Here is a 24885-nt window from a genome sequence, read left to right on the forward strand (position 1 = left end):
GGTGGCCTCTGTGGAGGAGGCTGGTCATGCCCGGGACGAGGAACTCACGCAGCTCCAGCAGGAGGTGATCAGGCTTCGAGACCAACAAATCGATCTCCAATCGCACGTGGAGGACCTTGGGGACCGTTCCCGGAGGAACAACATCCAGGTCCGGGGTGTTCCTCTCGGAGAAGAAGGGGAGGATGCGGCAGGCTGCCTGCAGGATCTGTTTAGGGATATCCTGGATGAACCAACTGACTTTCTTATCAGGATCGACAGGGCGCATAGAGTGGGCCCGTGACGCAGATCCCCGGCGCCTCCTCCCGACCTCCTGGCCTACCTGCCGGACTACACCCTGAAAGAAAGAATCCTCCGGGTGGCTCGCACCAAACCATCGCTAGAGTTCAGGAGCCACAGGGTGGCCCTCTTTCAGGACCTCTCAGTGCTCTCCCTACAGAAACGCAAGTCCTTTAAAATTGCCACTGACTTTTTGCGGGAACATGACACTCAGTACTCGTGGGGTCACCCCTTCCGCCTCATTTTCCGCTGGAACGGAACATTGCATCAGCTGCGTTCCCTCCAGGATACCTGTGCAGTATTGGGCATCACAGCGACTGACGAGGACGCACCCACTCCGCGCCACCGTCGGGTCACCAGAGATGGCTGGCAATCGGTCCCTGGTCGCAGGCCTTCGGCCTCTTCGGCGAGACCTGACTCGCCTACTATCCGGGCCGAAATGGATAGTGCTGTGAGAGGGGTCGCTAGAGAAACGGCCACTGGCGAGGTGGCGTTGACCGCCTAAGAAGTTCTCCGGGGGGAGATCGACATCCCTTTCTTGGAACTGCAGGTTTGGGGGCCTGGGAGGGGTGGGGGGGAGCAGGGGTTGTGCGGTGGCTGGACGTCCACTTTTTGACTTTCCATAGACTTGCCCAGTTGGGCCGGGCTTGGACAATGGTTCCCTTGACTCCATCTTTGGGGGGTTGGGGACGGGGTTCGGGGGGTAGGAGGGGTTGTGTTGGGGTGTGGGGGAATTGGGAGGGGTTGTGGGAGTTGGGTGTGGGGGAAGGGTTTGTCCAGTGCACCACACAAGAATCTATTGCTTTACTTGTCTTTCTCCACCCTGTCTTGATCAGTGCAAGAGGGGAGGCGGGTGTGGGGATGGAGAGGGGGGCTGGCCGGTGTGTGGGGGGAAACACGGACACGTTGGGGTTCATAGCTAGTAGCGGGCTGCCTGGTTTGAGGGGACGTGGCCTCCCTTGTTGTTTTGACCGACTGTTCTGGTGTCTGAGTGGGGGGGTGCACATGCCTGCCATGACCTCCATGCAGAATCTCGACGCACTCACATACACCTTCTGTTATGCCTCCTTACAGTTGTAAAGTTGTGACCTTGAATGTTCGGGGTCTGAACAACCCCGTCAAGCGACGGGCAGTGCTTTCCCTGTTGGAAAATACCTGAGCAGACATATGCCTCCTTCAAGAAACACACTTATTGCCACAGGACACACACAGGCTCCGCTCCCGTAAATTCCCAACGCAGTTCTTTTCCTCTGGCACCACCAAGACAGCTGGGGTGGCGATTTTAGTGGCCCGACACTTTAGAGGGGAACACATCCACAAATTCACTGAAATAAAAGGGAGGTTGTTGACACACAGGTTCAAAGTGGGGGGAATTATGTTCACGATTGGCTCCCTTTATAGTCCCAACGACAAGCAGGAGCGTTTCTTACAATCGGCGGTGGAGGAGATCACTGCCTCACCGGACAGACATATTATTCTCAGGGGTGATCTTAATATGGTCTTCGACTCGGCAGTAGACAGAACGGCACAGCGCTCCCCACAGGTAGGGGAATTCTCGGCTGGTTGTAAAGCTAGGCTTGCGGAGGTTGACCTCCTGGACCTCTGGCGTCATATGCACCCCACAGATAGGGACTACTGGTACTATTCTCACGCGCACAAGACCTACGCGAGGCTTGATCATCTCCTGGTCACTTCGCCAGTGCAGGCTTTGGTCTCTGCCGTGGACATGGGAGTACTATCCCTGTCGGATCATGCCCCGGTTGAGGCTTCGTTTTGCCTGCCCCCCTCTACCTTCCCGACAAGGACAAGGACCTGGCGCCTCCGGGATACTCTGTTACATAGGAAAGTGGTGACGGACCGTATTGAACAGGTGCTACGTGAATATTTGGCTCACAATGACAACACCGATACCACCTGGGCCACGCAATGGGCGGCTTTGAAGGCTGTTCTCAGGGGGGAGTTTTTGTCGATTTCCGCAGCCGAAAACGAGGAACGAGAGGCCAAGAGGGGTGAGCTTACTGACAGAGTTTGAGAGCTGGAGTTGATCCATCGCAGGACAGGGGCGCCAAGGATCTGGCGGCAGCTTAAAGAGGCGAGAAAACTTCTGGCCGCTCTGGATATGGATCGGGCGGAATATGCGGCCCTTCGGCTGCGCCACGCCTTTTATACCGGGGGGGATCGGTGCGGGAAGCTACTCGCCAATAGACTCCGGGTCACTAGGCAGAGCCAGTTGGTAAAGGAAATCTCCGACCCTACGGGAAGTACAGTGACGGATGATGGCCGTATTCCGAGGGTTCTATGAAAACCTGTACGCCGGCGACCCACCGGACATACCGGCCTTGACCTCATATTTGGACTCGGTTACCCTGCCATCCTTGGAGCCTCTGCAGGCAGACCACCTGGATAGGGATATTAGCATAGAGGAGGTAGTGTCGGCCATTGTCAGACTCAAACACGGCAAGCCGCCGGGTCCGGATGGCTACTCGGCCCTCTTTTATAAGACATTTTGCACGTCGTTGGCTCCAGTTCTCACTCGCCTTTTCAACTCTTTCGCGGAACGCGGTGCCATACCCCCTGATCTCCTGAGGGCTTCTATCACGGTCATCCCCAAACCAGGGAAGGACCCTAAATATTGCGGGTCCTACAGACCGATATCCCTCTTGAATGTGGATTTGAAACTCTATACTGGGATCCTGGCCAGTCGGTTGGCGCCCCACTTGCCCGGTCTGGTCGACCCGGATCAGGCGGGCTTTGTCCCAGAACGGCAGACAGTGGATAATACAAAGCGGGTGGTCCATCTGCTGGAGAAGGCTTCCCGGATTCCGGGTGAAAGGATGATGCTAGCGGTTGACGCAGAGAAGGCGTTTGACCGAGTACATTGGCCCTTTTTGAAACAAGTACTGGTGAAGGCGGGCATTGGAGAGAAGTTTCGCTCCATGGTCTTCAACTGCTATAAGGAACCATCGGCCGTGGTCCGAGTTAACGGCCACTCCTCTGCGGCCTTCGCCATTGAGAGAGGCACCAGGCAGGGCTGCCCACTCTCACCCTTGCTCTTTGCTCTCTACATGTAGCCGTTCGCCCAAAGGGTGCGGACCCAACCGGCGGTGGAAGGGATACGGATGGGCGGATTTACCCATACGATCAGTCTCTACGCTGACGACGTCCTCTTCACATTGGCTACGCCGGCATGTATGGAGGAACTGACTGCGTTCAGCTCGGGCTCGGGCTTTAAAATGAATACGGGGAAGTCAGTGGCGTTGGATATCTCCCTTGAGCCAGCCACCAGGGCGTACCTGCAGAGCAGATTCCCGCTGCTTTGGTCCTCGGAAGCGATACCATACTTGGGGATTCAGATAGCACCCACGTTGCCGGCCATGGTCTCGGCTAACTACTTGGCCTTAGGAGTTAAGATCAGAGAAGAATTGGGCCGCTGGAATCGCGGCGTTATCTCCTGGTTAGGTAGGATTGCTGCCGTTAAGATGACGATCTTGCCGCAGTTGCTCTACCTGTTCATGGCCCTGCCGCTTCAACCACCACTGGGGTGGATTCCGCAGCTGCAGTCAGATGTGGCCCGCTTTATTTGGCAAGGGAAAAAGCCTAGGTTGTGCAGGACCCTTTCCCAGTTGTCCCCTGATGCTGGAGGTCTGGGCATTCCTGACTTCCGTAAATACTTTCAAGCCGCGCAATTGAGGTATCTGGTCGAATGGTGCAGATGGGAGTCGGATAAGCATTGGATTTTTCAGGACCAGGCAGTGGCGGGGCGGCCACTGCAGGAGATACCGTTTCTGCACCGGTCCCATCGGCCTAAGAACCTTTATGCCTCCTTTATCACTAGAGTACCTTTGCGGGTTTGGGACGCTACTTACCTTCGGTATGATCTCACGTCATTCCCTTCGCCGCTCTCACCGCTGGTGGACAACCCGGCCTTCACTCCCGGAATGGAGAAAGGAGCCTTCACGCACTGGCGGCAAGTAGGGTGCAGAGCTTTATGTCACCTCTACGGCCCCGAGGGGGTCATCCCATTCACTCAGTTCCGTCAGGAATTCTTCCTTCCCGAAACTGAGAGGCACCGTTATATGCAGGCCCGGCATTGGGCTCTTCAGCCACAAGTGAGAGATGCGGCGGATAGATTGCTCTCACCGTGTGAGAGATGGATGCTGTCGTGTGCGTCGGACTCGAAGCTAATCTCGGATCTATATAAGTTCTTACAACTGCCCTCAACACACTTTCATAATCCCGGGAGGGCTAGATGGGAGCGGGAACTTGGGAGGACACTAAGCCCCAAGGAATGGGACCACATCTCATACAGAGCGCGCCACTCAGCATATCACATGGGCCTCACAGATACCTTCACCAAGGTGTCCACCTACTGGTACTATACGCCTGAGCGGATCCACGAGTTCGACCACAGTAAGACAGACACGTGCTGGCGTGGGTGCGGACATCGGGGTACGCTCAAGCACATCTTGTGGGATTGTCCTCTTTTAGTTGGTTACTGGAAGGAGGTACTGGACGAAATAGACTCTCACTTCAACATTGAGCTCCCGCGCTTCCCGGCCTATACCCTATTAGGACTCCCAAATGATTTAATGTATCCCCTTAGGTCCAGAAGAGGCAGGCAGATCGCCATCGCCCTTGACTCTGCTGTCCAGAACATCTTGATACACTGGCGCACAGACACATCGCCCACAGTCACAGGCTGGCTCCAGACACTGTGGCATGTGCTGGGTATGGAAAAAATGTCTCTATTGGTGGCTGGGGACATAGCGCAATTCAATGAACTGTGGCAACCGTTTCATTCTTTGCTGCTCACGGAGTTCAGGGAACTCACCTGTCCTAGATACCTCCGCCTCCTGCGCCTCTCGAGCCCGCCTGCGCCTGATCAGTGAATAAAGTTGGTTCCCTTTTCCTGACTTGATAGAGTCAAGCAAAACCGACTACCTACAGCTTTGGAGTATTGGTTACATGACAATAGTGCACTGGACAATGGGAGGGGTGGGCGGGGGAGGGAGTTGGGTTGGGGTGATTGGGAGTCGGGGAGGGGGGGGTGTGCATTAAAATGTTGTGTCATGCCAGACTTAAGCACCTTTCCTACTGCCGATCCTATGATGCTGTGTATTTGTCTTGGTGTGTCATGATGAATAAAATACTTTAAACCTAAAATACATCCCTGTCTAACCCCACTGGAACACTTAAATACCTCTGTGACTTCTCCCTCCTTTGTGTATCTTACAGCTGCTGTCGTGTGAGAATGCAGTGACTGTAGGATGTTTATTAAAGCTATGTCCACCCCAAGATATCTCAGTAGAGCCCACAACTTATTACGGTTCAACCGATCAAAGGCCGCGGGGAGGTCCATAAAGGCTAGATATAACACCACAGCCTTCACTATAGTATATTTAGCAATAATAAGGTACAGGTTGAGACACTGATCCACGGTTTATTTTCCCAGTCGGAACCCATATTGCACATCCGTAATAATCTGTGCCTCTTCGGCCCAGCCCGTCAACCTGTTTAAGAACACCCACCCCAGGACCTTAGCTGCAACATCTATTAGCGATATTGGTCGGTAAGACTGTGGGCTGTCTCTATTGCCCTTCTTAAAGATCGGCACGATTATGGCACAGGACCAGAATACTGGCATGGTTGTGTTTATTGCTGCATTCAGAACCCTTGTTAAGAGAGGGGCCCAGACCTCAACATTAGATCTAAGCTCCGGTCTGGCCCCAGGGCCTTGTTCCTCTTCAGGCCTTCTATGCTTAGGGTAACTTCATCCAATGTAAAAACAACTGGGTTGCAACCTATTGGCATGATTAGGATTTGCTGTTAGCCCTGAGTAGCAAGATTATTATACAATCCCTGGAAATGTGCCTGCCATTGATCTGGCAGGATGTTGTTACTTAACCCTGGCTTGTTTGGCTCAGAGAAACAGGGGTTGTTAATTACTCTCCAGAAGCGAGCAGAGCCCTTCGATTCTGCAGCCTCTGTGAGTTCTTCCCAGTTGGCACTTTGTAACTTCCCCTTTCTTCCTTCAAGAGCGAGCTTATAGTTTGCTCGACAAGCAGACACCAGTTCTTTATCTCTAGGTTTCTGCTTAAGGGCCCCTTTCAGCTTTCTCAAGGCCTCAGAGCATTGGCTGTCAAACCACCTACAAGAGTAGAACAAGCATTGGCATGGCCAATAGTTCTCGCCTTTGGTACCTTATAAGTATTTCGGTATGCAGTACAATATCCTTGGTGCCAAAACATCAACGGTTGCATGGCTAAACATTTATAAGGTCCCAAATGCGAGACCTATTGGCTATGCCAATGCTTGTTACTATTACTACTACTAAATTACCATAAGGGGGATGTGGGAGTGAGTGGGGAGAAGTAACACAAGGGAGCTGCAGGGGAAGGGAGAACCAACAGTGGTGAGTGGGAGAAGGGCGGGAGGGGGGGGAGGCAGTACAGTGCCATGCACTCTTATTGAGTGTAGTGCACAAACTTTTTTTTTAAGTACCTGGAACAGCTTGTGGCCAAAGGAAGGACACTGACTGCAATCAGGAAGCTGTGAGAGGTCCATGCTCCACGGCAGGGACAGAAGACCCAGGAAGAATGCATGAGGAAGTGAGCCGGGAGGAAGCAAGAGGCGCGACAATAAGAAGCAGGTAAACAGGAGTGATGTGGGTTCTAAGCCCATTTTGAGGCTTTTATTTTTAACACCATCAATGCTAGAGGTATTTTCCCAAGGTGCTGCATTCCTTTCTTTCCCATTGTTCATGACGAGTTCAGCTCGTCATGAGCACAGGAGCACTGTACTGCATGACGAGCTGAGCTGCTCATGAGCATGGAAGGGGCTAAACAATATTCATCGCTCGGAGCTCATGGGCACTGTAGGCAAAACGTAAAAAAGATGCTCCCTCAACTTCATACCACTGCTCTTTGATCTCTGTCCATTTGAACGCCTTGGCATGTTTGCATTATTTTATGTGTTATGTCTTTGCGGCTGCATTGTGCTTTTAGTACAACAGTGTGGCTGCGCATCCCTTGATTTGTTTGATGTGCACTGCTCTGCCATACTGCATCTAACGTGATCTCATGAACTACTCAGAGCGTGGGCCTTGTCATTTGAGCCGCTTGCAAACCTGAACCGAAGAGGTTGGAGAAACCAGTGGATCGCAACAGTTTCAGTAGCTGTCCTTTTGGGATTACCTGTCTTACTGTTGATAAAATGGGTAGTTTAAAATCGTGAAATGTCATTGTTTAGAATGTAAGAATCCATGTTTTCTTTAGTTTGGCAGTTTCCATCTTTGTCAAGATGTTGCTGTCTCACACGTGACTCTGATTATTGTTTATTCTGTGTTAGAAAAAAGACACTTCGATTTCACTAACTGAGAAAATAACTCCCTGTAGCTGCAGAGTAGAGTGTACTTTCCTAAGCACAGAGCAACTGTCCCAGACTGAATAACATACTATGCAAATGAGTGGGGTGAGCCCTCACATGTCCCCAATCACCGTCACTCTCTCCCACGGTCTGTGGTTCTATTTGGTGCTCACTCACCACCCCTCTGCTTTCTTCAGTCTATTGCCCTCACTCACTGTGATCGTCACTCATAGCCTCACTCTGACCTTCACTCACTGCCTCCCTGTGATCCTCGCTCGGCACCTCTCGGCGTTCCTCACTCATCGCTTCCCTGTTGCCCTCACTCACAGAGTGTCTTCTCGTTCACCACCTCTCTGTTACCCTCACGCACCGGGCCGGACTGTCCGTAGCGGGCACCGGGCGTTTCCCCGGTGGGCTGCTAGGATGGGGGCCGTTTTTTAGGTCTCGCGACCTATCAATGCGCACATGCGCATTGAGCGGAGCGAGAATTCAAGTGCTCAAAATGCTCGTCAAACCACGGGTTTCTTCGTGCGGTTTTCTTCGAGTTCACGTGGCCACAGGCACGCGCTTTTGGGCCATAAACTTTCAGCTTCCCCCAAGCCGTAGCAGCACTCCTCCCACACCTTTGAAGTGAAGCTTAGCTTCACTTCAAAGGCCCCTGCTGCTTATCACCCTCCTCGCCGCTCTCCTCGCTCGGCCCCCTCCCCTGCCCACCATGTCGCGTTTCTCCTCCCCCCTCCCCTTCTCTGCCTTCCCTCCGTCTTGTTACTTCACTGCACAGGGATACCATCTGGGTTTAGGTCAGTTACTCGTGTGGCTCTGCTTTCAAGCAGGATACATAGTGTGCCACTGGTGGATAAAAAATTGGACAGGCTCAAATTATTGGGCTGTATTTTTTTTTAAAGTTTACTTTCCTGAAAAATCAATCACAGGCCTGGTACTTTACTGACCCTTCAAGGCCACCATCGCTGTGATTGTGACCCATGAGACCTAATTGTCATTTGAAACCTACCTAATCAATACTAATTAAGTCGGCCATATCGCGCCTTAATCGAAACACCGTTTTTTTTTTGTGTTTTCTTTATTTGTTTTTTACAACCAACCTAACTGTACGTGCATCGGTTCTTAAAAGTATTTACTTGACGGGAAAAAACGGTATCATATTGTGATCAGAATTTTGTGAGCAGTGAGTAGTACATCTAACTCCTAGTGCTTAGCATGCATCTTCCAGGAGGGTGCCGGCATCCCAGATTGCGTGGCGAACTACCTACCTAAGTATTACGAGCTGTGTTAGAGGAAAACTGTGCCTCGGCGCCGAATTCAATCATATTTCATATACGAGCAAACGTCCGAACTCATTGGACTAACAGACTTCAAATGTTAAATGCAAATCCAAGAACTGGTAATAATTAAAACTAAAGTCTGGGTTCTCAATTTAAAATGACAATAGGCACTGATGGCAAAGGCCATGTTTGACACAGCTGCATGAGTTGCGTTTCTCGCCAGGACACAAGAGGTGTACGCATCCTTTCATGGGCAGGCGAGTCCCCCTGGCTGTGGTACAAGAACCCCCTCCGACCCCCTAAATTCCTTTCAACAGAGCTATGGCGCATTTCACACACCTCGTAGAAACTCTTCTCTGGGGCCCTTAGCTGTGTGTGCGGCACACGTCCACGGACCCTCCTCGCCGCTCTCCCCGCTCGGCCCCCTCCCCTGCCCGCAGTGTCGCATTTCTCCTCCCCCTCCCCTTCTCTGCCTTCCCTCCATCTTGTTACTTCACTGCACAGGGATACCATCTGGGTTTAGGTCAGTTACTTGTGTGGCTCTGCTTTCAAGCAGGATACATAGTGTGCCACTGGTGGATAAAAAATTGGACAGGCTCAAATTATTGGGCTGTATTTTTTTTTTTTAAGTTTACTTTCCTGAAAAATCAATCACAGGCCTGGTACTTTACTGACCCCTCAAGGCCACCATCGCTGCGATTGTGACACATGAGACCGAATTGTAATTTGAAACCTACCTAATGAATACTAATTAAGTCGGCCATATCGCGCCTTAATCGAAACGCCGTTTTTTTTTTGTTTTCTTTATTTGTTTTTTACAACCAACCTAACTGTACGTGCATCAGTTCTTAAAAGTATTTACTTGTCGGGAAAAAACGGTATCATATTGTGATCAGAATTTTGTGAGCAGTGAGTAGTACATCTAACTCCTAGTGCTTAGTATGCATCTTCCAGGAGGGTGCCGGCATCCCAGATTGCGTGGCGAACTACCTACCTAAGTATTACGAGCTGCGTTAGAGGAAAACTGTGCCTCGGCGCCTAATTCAATCATATTTCATATACGAGCGAATGTCCAGACTCATTGGACTAACAGACTTCAAATGTTAAATGCAAATCCAAAAACTGGTAATAATTAAAACTTAAGTCTGGTTTCTCAATTTAAAATGACAATAGGCACTGATGGCAAAGGCCATGTTTGACACAGCTGCATGAGTTGCGTTTCTCGCCAGGACACAAGAGGTGTACGCATCCTTTCATGGGCAGGCGAGTCCCCCTGGCTGTGGTACAAGAACCCCCTCCCACCCCCCAAATTCCTTTCAACAGAGCTATGGCGCATTTTACACACCTCGCAGAAACTCTTCTCTGGGGCCCTTATCTGTGTGTGCGGCACAGGTCCACGGACAGCTCAGCAGCAGCAGTGGGTGAGATAATGCCACGCACACAAGAAACGATATATCAGCCAGGGAGTTATCTTCTCCCACACAGGGGCACATTGTGCTCTTCCAAACACAGACATCTTTTTAGAGGCCGAGAGATGGAGCAGTGCACTGCCGACTGGCCATGGCCAATTAGCAGAACGCCGGAGAATGCACATTTCTTATTTAAAGCGGAGCAACACATCGGTTGCTTCAACATGCAATTTCCAGCATGGAAATGACACGTTATCTTTCTAAACCAGGTAGCGAAAGAGTTCACAGTGTATTCCCTAACACCACCTTGCCTCTCGAAAGCCTGCTGGTCAAAAGATTCTATGCTCAAATCTCGAAGTAACGTATTACCTCTAATAATACAACAGCTCGGAGACACCACGTGAACATAGAGGTGTATTCACTGAAAAACCCTAGTCTGGTTGGCTCTTGCTCAACCCGAACTCTTTTTGGAACCTCGAGCGGAAACCAAGCCACGCTTATACATATTCATTGGGCACAGAGATTTGGGACTCAGATCTGGTTTCGGCGGTTGCATGTAGCACTAGTCCAGATCGGCTCCCGTGAAGCGTGGCCTGCCGGTGACTCACGCGCCACACACTCCCTGAACCTTGGCCGGTCACACTCTGAGCCGAGACGCGCGCCTTTATTCCCTCATTCTACCCGAGCTGCGCTGTCTTCACAGCTGGGTGATTGACGCTGTAAGGACTTCCCCAAGGAGAATGCCTTTGAGTGCCCCAACCGATCACCGCCGCCTCTGGGGGTGTCTAGTTACACTGGGCTGTACACGCCGCTCAGCTGCCTCATTGTATTGGTGACCCTTCTTTAGTTCAAGGCCTCTGTTTGGTGCATGAACGAAGCAGGCACTAATATTTCTTTAGGTGTTTTTTAAAGCACCTTTTGTAGATTCATACAGTTTAAGTGCCAGGTCGTTCATAACAATACATCTTGGCTTTGGGGATAGATGCTCCACTGTGGAGGTGCACGTGTGTTCTTTTACATCTAAACCAGCGTACGGTGTACATTTCTCAGCAATCCCCATACAGACAAGCATTTGCAATGCAATAGGTCTCGCATTCACATGGGTTTGAGCTATTACAATTGCAAATAACAATGCCTTTTATTTTTGTTTTCATTTTAAAAACATAAAGGGCTTTGTCATTTACAAAACCAATAGCTCCAACTTTCCTACTGCGAGACCTATTGGCAACGCCAGTGCTTGTGTTACAGGGCCGTTTTTGCAGCTATGCTGCAAAAACGGCCCTGTAACAAAATCCCGCCTCCATGTGAGAGACGCGCGCTCAGCGTCCTCGCGGTCTGCGTGTTCTCTGCCTCGCAGCGCTTCCCCTTTCAGAAGTCCATCTCAAGTCTGGGGGAAGCAGGCCGGGCAGAGCTGCATCCTGTCACATGGGCCCGTGGGTGGTGGGTGCCCAGCGCCGGTGAGTGACACCTTCTTATGTCCAAAGACGTGTTCAGAAGACAGGGAGGCCTCAAGAGGAGCCGCTCTGCTCCACGCTTGGTGGGGGGCCTCGGGGTCCTGCTGACGGACTGAGCCTCTACATCTAACAGGTGTGTGGAGGGTAGGGGGGGGATACTCATAGATACCAGGTGGCCCAAAGTCGTGTGTGATTCTCTCTGGCACTCGTGGCTGTGCGTGCATGCAGGCGTTTTAGAGGCATACTTCCAGCGTTAAAATAAAACTGCAAAAACCTAGATTGGAACACGCTGCAGACTGGATGGAGGAGCGAAGCAGTCACATCAGGCCGCTATGCTGCAATGCACTTGAGGTTAGTGGGTTGGGGGGCATGGGTGGCACATTGGTCCATACTTCCTGTGTTTGTTGTTTACTCTGAGCTTAGCAGGTTCTTTAGCGCACCCGACCAGAGGCTTTCCGGCATCTCGGGATCTCCCTCTATGGCTCCCTCCCTTCTTGCTTTACTCACATGTACCAAAAGGGTCAGCTGGAAGTAACGTCACTGGGCAGCGAGTGAAGCCTGCAGTCCGGTAAATATTGCCAATGAGGGGATGCATGTGTTTTATTATTGTTTTCCATTCAGTTATTGGCTGTCTTGTTCAGTGAGAACAGCTCCCAACTGAACCTGTGCAACAACGCAAGAACCAACCAGGCAATGATGGCGGTTGCGATAGCACACACAACCAATTTAAGCATGTATACCAATATAGGGAAAATATTTAAGAGATGGGAAAACTGCAGCGCTACGAAATGTGCACAGAAAACAGCCGAGACATACAAATCAGCAAAGAAACTAAGTCACAGACAGCTGCGCTACATGCACCTTAAGGATATATATTGGTCTCGCATAGCAATGACAAAACAGCTGCTCCATGCAACATACGGTAACAAAAATAAAACTTGACACCTTGAGGAGGCCGGGTGTCAAGGAGTGAGTACGAGGGAAAGTAAATACATGTAACTGGCTAGGGAGCAGGAGCAACAAGTGCACGCGCCTCGCAGCAGGGGGAGGGGAGAGAGGAGGGGGTCTGTGCGATTCACTTGCGGGAGGGAACGGCTGTCGCCGCGATAATTGATGCCATATGCCAGCCGCTCCATCCCACGAAGAGATCGCCAAACGTGCGCACGTTGCAATAGAATGCAATGCAACACGTGCACGTTTTTGGGGAGAAAAGCTCATTGATGGCATGAGGTCCTCTCCTATGCAGCGCATGCACGCTGCATAGGAGATACCTAAAAACGTATAACTCCATGACGCAATATTCAAAGTACTAAGAGACACTGCTATACAAAGAGTATGTTGTTGCATACCATTTAACCACATGATCATAAGAAGAAACGGAACAATCCCAAAATACTGGTACCTTCCCCTACCAACATTTATATAATTAGTATTACAGTTCCATTTCTCAGTGTCACACCAACTCCTTAGTGAAACAGTCATACAAACTCTTACACACTCATGAAGGTCTCAAGTTCGCAACTCATTTCTCCATTTTACAAGTGATGGGCGGGCTTGGATTTTTGTTTTTAGTTAGTAGGGCAGGGGTTAAAGACAAGGTTTTGATAGTGTATCAAAATGGTGTGCAGTTCCTAGTGAGAGGGACGGGGAAAGGGAGGTCTTTCTTCGTGATGCCCTCACACACCCCGAACTATGTCATGCTTCATCATTGGGCCAAGCTCCTCGTCGGGCCGGCGCTGCAATGCCCGACGGGCTCCCATAAACGGGGCTCTTTGGCGGAAATCTTTTGAAGAAGCTGTAGGGTGCGTGCGGGTGTGAGAGCTGGGTAGGGCACAGGAAGGTGGGTTAAAATAAGTCTAGAGCTGTCCTACTCTTATGTTTTTATTACTGTGGTAGCTCAGGCTTAATTAAAAGTTATCAGTGCCCTAAATGGATATAATGTTCCTGCAGGCTGGGATGCTTGTTTCCGGTCAAGAGAGGACCTGACTTGTCAGTTCAGGCTGGACTGTTCCCATAAGGAACAGGGTCAAGACCGATTTGCAGATCGCTGGGTCCAAACTGGGGTGGCATGGTAAGCAAAAGAACGATGGATCAAACCCAGATCTTTGTGACTGGGGTGAACATTTGCATTGTTCACCATTCCATCCATCATTTGTTCCTTTTGCATTTGTTGCCCTAAGCGGGAAGGGTATGCCCAGACATGGGTCCCGTGCTCACTACACCACTGGATTCAAGCTGGCCTGGCTGATGAGGGGTGATGTCCCGAAACCTGTCTGAGGATGCTTGTTTCCGGTCCAGGTAGGACCTGGCTTGGCAGTTCGGCTGGACTATTCACATAAGGAACAGAGTCAAGACTGATTTGCATATGGCTGGGTCCAAACTGGGGTAGCGTGGTGAAGAAAAGAATGATGGATTAAACCCAGATCTTTGTGACAGGGGGTGGATGTTTGCAATGTTCAACATTCCAACCATCATTTGTTCCTTTTGACTTTACCTGACTGACACCTCCCATGGTACCTGCGGCCTATGGAAAGAGTCTTCATCCACCACCACCTATCCCGAGGCACCCCTCCATCAGAGACGTTTTAATGCATGAGCTGAGTGGAAAATTGCCCAGGGCCCCAACCAGTTAAGGGGCCCCTGAGTCTCACCTTTATCTATTTCTTTATGCAAGCCTTTCTCCTGTTTGCCTATGTCTAACTTGTTCTCCCTTTGTGTAGGATTTTAAGTCCTAAATAATGCATTTATGTTTTTTTATTTCATTTTTTTTTTATATAAATACTTTCTATTTGTTGCAACTTAATGACCCTACGAACAGAAAGTATTTTCATCTTTATACAGACAGGTCATATTTCAACTGTTCTTGCGTGATCATTTCTGAAAGATTGACATTATTCAGGCTTGAGTCAGCATTCAATGGGTACTAAAATTGAAAGTTGTTCCAAACAGGGGCCCCCAAATATGCCTTGCCCAGAGCCCCAAAAATCCTGAAAGCGACAGAACCCTCCAGTCAGGAGTGAGAGGTTTAAACTCCACTATGAGCTCTTCTGGCAGGGAGAGGCTCTCACAGGCAGATGTTCCATCTCGAGTGCTACATTAGCCCTCTGAGCCTCCCACAGCAGAGGGGGAGTGAGAGGAGAGGGGGTGGGGTGGGGGGACAGCGGATGGGGGGGGGGGGGGTGGCTGGCAGTGAGCGAGCAGAGTCAGTACAAGCACGCAGGCCGTGCCAAATAGTGGCAAGGCTTTCTGCCAGGATGATGCAGGAGGGCACATGGCACAGCTGAAAACACGTGTGGGGGTTTGTATTTATTTATTTAATGCAGTTTTATATAGTGCAAACTTTATCCAGGTGTTAGAGCGCTTTACAAAAGAACCAGGTAAGTTACAATAGGTATACAAGATAAACTAAACACGCTAACAAGTTGCATATTTATATTGTAAAAATAAAAAGATGTCAGCGTTAGGTTAAAACGGGAGTAAAATACATACATATCCATATAAGTGCTAGATGGCCGTAAGGGTCAAGAAATAGGTTGTATGAGCTGACAGATGTGGGGGCCCATTCTCCTTCGGAATAGACGGAGAGGCCAGAGAAGGAATGTGCAACGTTGTGATTTTCCATAACTTGTAGCAGCAGACTGACAGGCACGGGCAGTAACAGAACGCGCGGGAATCTCTGAAACGCGGAGGGAGATTTTGGCGGGAAGAGATGTTGCGCAGCTGCGCGTGAAGAAGGCTCGCGCTGAAGGCGGCTCTCAGCATTGGCTGCTCCTGCGGGAATCAGCTGCTGGAATGGGTTTAATGGGCCTTCGGAGAGCTCGGTGCGCACGTGCACCGGGGACTCGAAGGTGCCAAGTCAGGAGGCAAAGCCACACGCTCCTCGCTGAGCTGGGAATTCGTGATAAATGGAAACACCGGCGGGTCAGGGCTGGAAGAGGAGACCGCTTCTCGTGCATGTGCCTCGGGGCCCCGGGAGAGGCCAGGCCCTGCAGCGTCCTCCGGTTTTGTAGTCCCGGGGCACAGATTACTGTCAACGGTCAAAATACACGAAACTCCGACACTAATATAGAGCGGGGACATACAGCAGTTCAGACAATATCAATCCTGCTAGCTTTCTCCTCCAACGGACTATATTTCATGCGGCAGACAGCAAGATGCCTCGGGGAGTGCACCTTTGAATTCACAAGGCAGTGGCCTTATTATGTGAGAAATGCCACCGGCGACAAATGGCCCCTCTGCACAGATTAAACACATCCTCACGAGAATTGAATGTGTCAGCGTTGAAATTTTGTTACGGCCAGAGTAATGGTATCAGCAGGGTCACTGAAATTACACCACAATGGAGGACCAAATTACGTGGCATGGTGGACTCAATTATGTGGCAAGTAAGGCATATCATGCAGCACAATCGGTGGCAATATTATTTCTTTACTTTAGCATTTTAACACACATTAATATTGCTTGAGCAAAAATTTCACCTCATTAGATCCAGTTTAACATCTGAATAAGGTAATTGGAGACAGAAAGGTGGGCAGTACATTTTTATAAAAGGTCTGCCACTGCACACCACGTGAGGTGCTTTTGTTTGTAGCGTTTGATTTTCATTTAACCCCTCCCCTGCTGATGACAGAACCGCTCCGTCATCAGCCACGGTGGCGCTGTGCTGATGACGGAGCGGTTTCGTCATGGCCCGCCCGACGCGCCTGCGCGGCGCGAATTCCGCGCCTGCGCTGGGCGTTCTATTGAGCAGGCGGGGCCATGATGGAACCGCTCCGTCATAAGCACAGCGCAACCGACACTGGTGACGGAGCGGTTCCGTCACCAGCATGCGCCCGCCGCTCTTCCGCCCGCCCCCTTAGCACTGCGGCGGAATAGCCGCTGCAGTGAAGGGGTTAAAATAGACACAATTGTGAGCTAAAATCTACAAATAATTCAGCTGTTGGTGGAGTATGTGGCACATGCGGTAAACCCATAATTGGGCATAAAATACTACAACTACGGAATCACATAATTGCACGTGGGCCTGAGTCTGAAACCACAAAATGAATTCTGTTGGTGACAAGAATATAGTTTGGGGAAATACATATTTTCTGCATTTCAAGAGCTAAGCAAAAACTTCTGGCTGAAGAATTGTACCACATCAGGCCCTATTGTATTGACATTTTAGGTACAGTTAATTGTTGCTTTTGTAGCAAACCATGGTTCTATCATTACCATACCGTTTGGTGCATAGACATTTTAAGGCATGAGAAAAGTGGGTTCTGGCCCAGAGCCCCAGCATTTTTTTTTGGTGGGGGGGCCTGATGGTGCCAGCTCTGTTCTGCAGACAGTCTTGCCCTGGTGACCTTAAATATTTCTTAAACAGATTGTTTTGAATACTGTTTTCCTTTAATTTATTTTTAACGTGGGGGATATTTGAGAGTCTATTACAGACATTATGCAGGGAATCAAAACAGCACCTCACATATTCGAAATGGGTGGATGTCACAGAGATTATTTACAGTAATACTATTGTGCTGCTGCTCTGTTACACCATTGGAAACATGTCACTATACCTGAATATTACATGTAAACACATTTAGAATTTGGATGAGTGCGCTTATGCACTGTGAGTGACCTGGTCAAAGAGGGCATGAAAGAACTGAAACTGGATCATAAATTCAAAGCTGTTCCGAACAGGGCCCCCAAAAGACTTTTGGGACAGGGCTCCCAAAATCCTTAAGATGTCCCTGGTAATGACATCTCAATCCAACCGGGCTGTTTTCCCAGTTGTAGGATGCACCGTCATTGAAGGCCAGTGGCATGCAGCAACTTGAAACAGTATCCTGCAGTATGGTGGGAGATGGGCAATGGGGCAGTGGCCATGCAATATGAGAGGGTTGGCGCGGGAGTGGCTGGGACCAACAGCTCTTGCAAAGAAGGCATGATGGCTAATAATCAGGGGTTTGTGTGTGGGGCGGTGTGGGGGGTAGAGAAGTGGCTGTGATGTGGGATGGCAACACATGTTCTCACTCCACCTGCTGCCCATCACCACCTCTCACAGAAGCAAGAATGGTTTCCCCCACCATGAAGGGTTGTCGACCCTATATCAATCAATGCTAATCAGATGCACTAAGGCCTTCCTGACAATGTAGCATCTTTTTTATGCCCCAGGAGAGCTAAAAAAAGATATGCAGAACTCCACTCACAGTTGTGCTCTTAAATGCATGAATGAAACATTTTCAATCCCCTAGATGGAAACTATTTTGAAACAGTAAAGGGCCCTCGGATGTTGTAATGTTTTGCTATCTTCAGCACTTATTGAGCGCTCTGACACCAAAGGGGTTCTTGACACTTAACTAGAAGAACTGCTGTATCAAACAACGCTACAAACAATCACAAAACTGAATCAATTTGAGATTATTACACTGTAAGAAGATCTTTGAATGAAGTCAGTGTTCAAATATAAGACTCTTTCTTCGATCAGAAACAGGCATAGAAAAAGGCCCTGCTACTGAGTCCCTTGCTCACTTTGCCACTGGATTCAAGCAAGCCGGGCTGAAGACGGCTGGAATACCAGAATCCGGTCCTTGGAAGCTTGTTTCCGGTCCATGGAAGACATGGCTTGGCAGTTCGGGCTGGACTGTTCCCATGAGGCACAGGGTCAGACTGATTTGCTTATAGCCATGTCTGGACTAGGGTGGCAGAGTGGGCTAAAGAACGGTGATGGATTAAACCCAGATCTTTTGACTGGGTGTGAGTGTTTGATTGATTCAGATGCTCCGTCCATCACCACCCCCTTTTGTAACGCTTTTGGCCGCCATAAGTGTGGCCGGGTATGCTCAGACGTGAGTCCCTTGCATCTCTTTGCCACTGGATTCAAGCAAGCCAGGCTGAAGACGGCTGGAATGCCAGAAATCGGTCCATGGAAGCTTGTTTCCGGTCCAGGGAAGACATGGCTTGGCAGTTCGGGCTGGACTGTTCCCATGAGGCACAGGGTCAGACTGATTTGCATATAGCCATGTCTGAACTGGGGTGGCAGAGTGGGCTAAAGAACGGTGATGGATTAAACCCAGATCTTTTGACTGGGTGTGAGTGTTTGATTGATTCAGATGCTCCATCGATCACCACCACCTTTTGTACCACTGAGAGAGGATTACGCAGAAAACATCAATGTTTACTGAATGCGGGGTCCTAATGTGGCCATTAGAAAAAGCCTTGAAATACCCACTTGTGGCACTAACAACTAGCCCAGGGTGGCCAGGTGATGGGTAGCTATGTGCTGATTTAGCTGATGTCTGTCTTTCAGACACCTGGGAAGACCAGGATTTGAGTTGCCATATTGTTGTCTAGAAGCAGTTATGGCTCCTTTGGCAGCCTTTCAGATCGAGGTGGGGTGGAAAATGACAAAACATTTGAATGTAAAAAAAAAACGAAGGAGGATTCCACAGTATTAATTTGGGATTTCCCTCATTAACTACTCATAAAAATTAATAAGATCAAAACATAAAATGAAATATAATAGGAGACATTTATAGTATCTATTAAAATAAGCAATATAATTTAATTTGTATTTAATGTAGCTGTGCTATCAGGGAAGATCAAGGACGCCTTGACATTCTGCCTGAAAAACCCACAGTTTATAAATTCCAAAAATAGTCAACTTTGGCACAATGCAGATTTGAACAAAGGCTCTTGCATTAACTTGAAACATAGGTAATACAGACAACTAAATAAACAAATATTGACTCAGGAGCTGGTGTCAATGTTTGTCATGAATAGGTCTGAAAGTGATTTTAATAACAATGAGGTAATCAGCGAAATTTGAGGACTTCCTCATAACTCTTTGACGCAGAAATACGTATAATTATGCCTGTTTGTATAATTCAGAGTAATTTGGGTGAAAATAATCACAGATGCAATAAATGTATATGAGCAACTCATCATGCTGCTGTTCGAGTTGCTTTGCATTTAGCGCTATTTTCTTTGCGCAAAATGCATCCTTTCATCCGTTTTGGATGTATGGGTGGATTTTGTGCTAAACAATTTAAATAATTGCTGGTACAAAGTTTGGGGGGGAAAATTGCCCCGCTATTCATGTTCTGTTGCATTTAGCGCTATTTCCTAGTGGAAAATCGATCCTTGTGTTCACTTTAGACACTAGGGGAATTTTTGAGCTATGAAAATAGCTCTAAATGCTGGACTTTTTTCTTGTATAATTATAAGGAATCTAACTTAATTTTGTAGTAACTCTACATAATTATGCAACTGAAAAGATCACAAAAAAAAAGGAGATCAAGGCATCAACAGATGCAAGGATCTGATTAAAGCAAGGGCACCCACAACTCCAAGGATTTTGTGAAAGGTCAGCCTATTGACAACTCAACTGATTTCAGGAGATGCCAGGAGGCGGCGGAAAAGATTCAGAACTGACAGTCATCTGTAGCTCCATGAATCCCGTGGTTGTGGTTGTCTAGGACCCCCAGATCTCAAGGAACGCCAAGGTCCTGATTATGATTGGTAGTTCAATTGAGAACCCCGCATCTGCGGCCCATGCAGGTAAGAGCGGTGAGGTCGTGGGGCCCGGTTGGGGGAATTCGACAGACCACCACAAGAGAAAATTAGATAAATAATAATTTTCACTCATTGTCGTCTGTCGAAATCCCCCCCACCTAGCCCCACTCCCCCACCCGGCCACACACCTCTTACCCCTCTTACCTGCACGGGCTGCGGCTAGAACAATGTGCAAACAGGAGTCAGTGTGGGGATTGGAACTCTCATTTCTCCTTAAATCATCTCATCGCTTCCTTTTTTCTTCTGAAAGATTATACCAGGGGAACCTTGGCAAAAGGTTAGGCCATGTGAAACCGATTAAAAAGGCAAAACGTGCATTTTGGTATGATATATACCGAATCTGCTTGATCCGCCTTATATCTAGGGTCAAAACTGGAAGGGGGGGTATTTACCACATCTGGTCATTACATCACCCCCGCATATGAATATTTACCAAGAGTGGAAAATGCCCCATCCGATTTCTACACCCCTATAACCAGAACCTAGGAGCTCCTGTGGGACTCCCACACACGACCAGGCACCCTACAGCTAAAATGATCTTCTTATCAATAACATTCATTAAAATCCACACAGCTCGGTGACTATCTATCATAAACAAAGCAGATGTTTAAGTCTTTTAAAAAGACAAGCCAGCTGCCGCCATATAATCTTTGCATCTGTAAATTGCAGATGCTGTTAGCATAATTCCAGGTTTATTTCAAAGAGCACAATAGTCCTTGTGCTTGGTAAAAAATGACCTAACTAGTTGTTCAACCTAAAAATTGTTCAAAATAAATAAAAGCGAATATAGAGTAGGTAAAATAGATTTACCGATTTTTAATTACCGACTTTTACCGATTCGGTAATTAAAAATCAGTAAATCTAAGGGGTGGATATGTAGGTATTCCAGATGTGCTGGAATACCGATTCGGAAGAATTTGGTATTTACCGATTCGGTAAAGACCGAATCGGTAATGCCCATTCATTCCTATGGGCTTTGAAGCCCATAGGAATGAATGGGCATTACCGATTCGGTATTTACTGAATCAGTAAATACCGATTTTCACAAGGGTGCAGGGGGTGTTACTTTGACACCCTCTGGCACCCCCAAAACAGGCTCGTGTGCCATGTGGCAGGCATACATGCCCTAAGGTCAGGTCTGCCTGTCACATGGCATAGGTGTGCATGCACACATGTGCATGCACACCGGAATCGGTATTTTACCATCAAATTGGATTTGATGGTAAAATACCGATTCGGTAAGGCCTCTGGGACTCTGAAGAGTCCCACCTACATCTGGGTGCCTCAGAATCGGTAAAATAACCGAATTTTTATTTTACCGAATCGGTAAAATTACCGAATCAGTAATTTTACCGATTCGGTAAAATAATGCCCCCTACATACCTGTCACCCATTTACCGATCGGTGACGGCCAAAATCGGCCGTTACCGCTCGGTAAATGGCCTCAAATGGCCACCTACATCGGGCCCCAAGTTACTGTGTCTTGTGACAGATGATGTCTTGGACGTGTGCTTTGCTTATGGCTGAGTCAATTTAGTTGGCGGCCATTATGCGATTCCCCAGGCATTGAACTTTAGTCCCCGTGGTTGTAAATAGAGAGGAGTAATCAGATCTATTAATTATCTTCCTCGACTACAGTGATTCTCTTTGAATGGAGCATTAGAAATCATCTTTTGCAAAAACATATTTTGAGAAAACCTAGGGGCCTGATTAGGATGGCGCACCCTAGCGGTGCTGGGACCAGCTGCCAGTGGTGCGTTGGTCCTGCACCGGCGATTACGGTGCCATCATGGCGGTGGCATCCTCTATTCCCAGCTCTGTGGCGGGCGGTGCTCAGCACCGCCCGCCACAATGCTGGAAATGCACTGTGTGCATTGTCATGCACAAGGTGACTGGCACCGCGCGGTGCCTGCCACCTTGTCCATAAGAATGTAAGGGGGTACCTAGAGGTACCCCCCATGTGCACCCCCACCCCCCAATACTCTGGGGGCCCGCAACGGGCCCCCGAAAGCAGACTCAGCATGGCTTTCCATGGCGGGTCTCCCCCATGGAAAGCCATGCACCGTTGCCCATACTAATATGGATGGCAGTGTGTAGCAGACACCGCCACCATATTTAGCCCTTTTTCCGCCCGATCGACTGGTCTCTAATGCGGTCTATGTATGGAAAAGCTTGTATATATGTAGTCTCTCTTTGTACTTAGAGCGCAAGAAATCTAAAACCAGCTTGAGTTCCTCAGATCTGTATTCTATGAGCTTGTACTGTCTCTAATATCTTCCACAGTACATCCGGCCTTTATCCTCTCTATTTTAAGATAGACCCGGTATGGTGAAAGCTAGACGCCGCGCCAAAATACGATGCCCGATTTCTTTCACCATACCGGGTCTATCTTAAAATAGAGAGGATAAAGGCCGGATGTACTGTGGAAGAAATTAGAGACAGTACAAGCTCATAGAATACAGATCTGAGGAACTCAAGCTGGTTTTAGATTTCTTGCGCTCTATGTACAAAGAGAGACTACATATATACAAGCTTTTCCATACATAGACCGCATTAGAGACCCAATTAATTCTGGATATAAGTTTCTTAATTGCCCTGACGAAGTCCTCTAGCTTACGAGCTGGACGAAACACGTGTTGGCAACAACTGATGTATGTAGGAACCTATGAGAAGAATTGTATGCTGTGACTGCCCAAAACTTTTTGAAGAATAAAGAAGAGACTACATTTATAAAAAATACTTTGGAAAATCAGTGATTTTTTGGACTCAATTGCTTATACTCTATACCTAGAGTTGCTCAGGTTGTGAATTAGAATTCGTTTGGACTGGTCTACTTGTTAGACCAGTTACCCTACAACTGGTGGCAAGAGTTGTATCTTGACCTTGGAGCAACATCTAGAGGACAATACAAGCTGCAATTATATTGATCACACTTTGTTTGCGCATCAAGTTCCCTCTTGTCATTTTGTACATAAACCCTTGAAATCGCTTCCTTATTTGCGATTCGCTAATTGCTAATCGCAAATAAGGAATGACTCCCCATTCATTCCTATGGGCCTCTAGGCCCATAGGAATGAATGGGAAGGCCATTCCTTATTTGCGATTAGCAATTACCGAATCACAAATAAGGAAGCAGTAGAAATCGCAAAAAATATTGCGATTTCTACATGCATCCCGTTTTGCGAGTCTTTAATAGCGATTCCTTCAAAATCGCTATTAAGGACTCGCAAAACGGCACTTTGATGAATCTGGGGGTTAGGAGGTTATTTAGGGGAATGTTTATCAAAGGTTTTGCATCGCCCTTGCACCATGCAAGGGGATGCAGGGCAACTCAACACCTAGAATGAGATTTGCTAAGCCAAGCACCGAGTGGATTGGCCGGTCAAGCTGATTGCCAGGGCTGATTTCTGTTTCCAGTCTGGCCCTGCTTGTGGTTTTCACTGACAGATTTGCAGCTGACCTGCAGGAACTAGCCGTTGACCTGGTGGTCATTCGCCACTGGGATGCCAGGTCATAGTAATATCTACCCCAACCTTTTAGGTACAGGGCGACAATGACTTTATTTTCAGTCCCAAGTCCCTCATGCAAGAAACCTCCCTGCACGTCAGGGCTACTGGAGTTTTTCTTTTAAAAAACACACACCTCCTTTGGGGACTTTCTTCTTTGAAAACAACAAAGCATCGGGTTTCGGAGCAACTGTGCTTAGAGATCCCCACCTATAATGTGCTTAGAGATCCCTGCCTGTAAGGTGAATAAAGATCCCTGCCTGTAAGGATCATTAGAGATCCCTTACTTAAGACGCTTAGAGATCCTTGATTGTACTGTGATTCGACATCTCTGCCTATAATGTGATTAGAGATCCCTGACTGTATGGTGGTTAGATATCACTGTCTGGAAGATGGTGAGAGATCCCTGCCTGTAATGTGCTTAGATACCACCACCTGTAAGGCGATTAGAGATCCCCGCCTGTAAGGTGATTTGAGATCCATACCTGTAAGGTGATTCGGGATCCCTGTCTGTAAGGCGATTAGAGATCCCCACCTGTAAGGTGATTTGAGATCCATACCTGTAAGGTGATTCGAGATCCCTGTCTGTAAGGTGATTAATGATCCCCATCTGTAAGGTGATTAGAGATCCCCACCTGTATTGTGATTAGAGATCCCTGCCTGTAAGGCGATTCGAGAATCCTGCCTGTAAGGTGATTTGAGATCCCAACCTGATCCCTGATTGAACTGCGATTCGAGATCTCTGCCTATAATGTGATTAGAGATCCCTGACTGTATGGTGGTTAGCTATCCCTGTCTCAAAGATGGTGAGAGATCCCTGCCTGCAATGCGCTTAGGGATCACTACCTATAAGGCCATTAGAGATCCCCACCTGTAAGGTGATTCGAGATCCCCACCTGTAAGGTGATTCCAGATCCCTACCTGTAAGATGATTCGAGATCCCTGCCTGTAAGGTGATTAAAGATCCCTGCCTGTAAGGTGATTAATGAACCCCATCTGTGATCCCCAACTGTAATGTGGTTAGAGATCCCCACCTGTA

Source organism: Lissotriton vulgaris, chromosome 7, assembly GCF_964263255.1.
Source record: "Lissotriton vulgaris chromosome 7, aLisVul1.2, whole genome shotgun sequence".
Taxonomy (NCBI): domain Eukaryota; kingdom Metazoa; phylum Chordata; class Amphibia; order Caudata; family Salamandridae; genus Lissotriton; species Lissotriton vulgaris.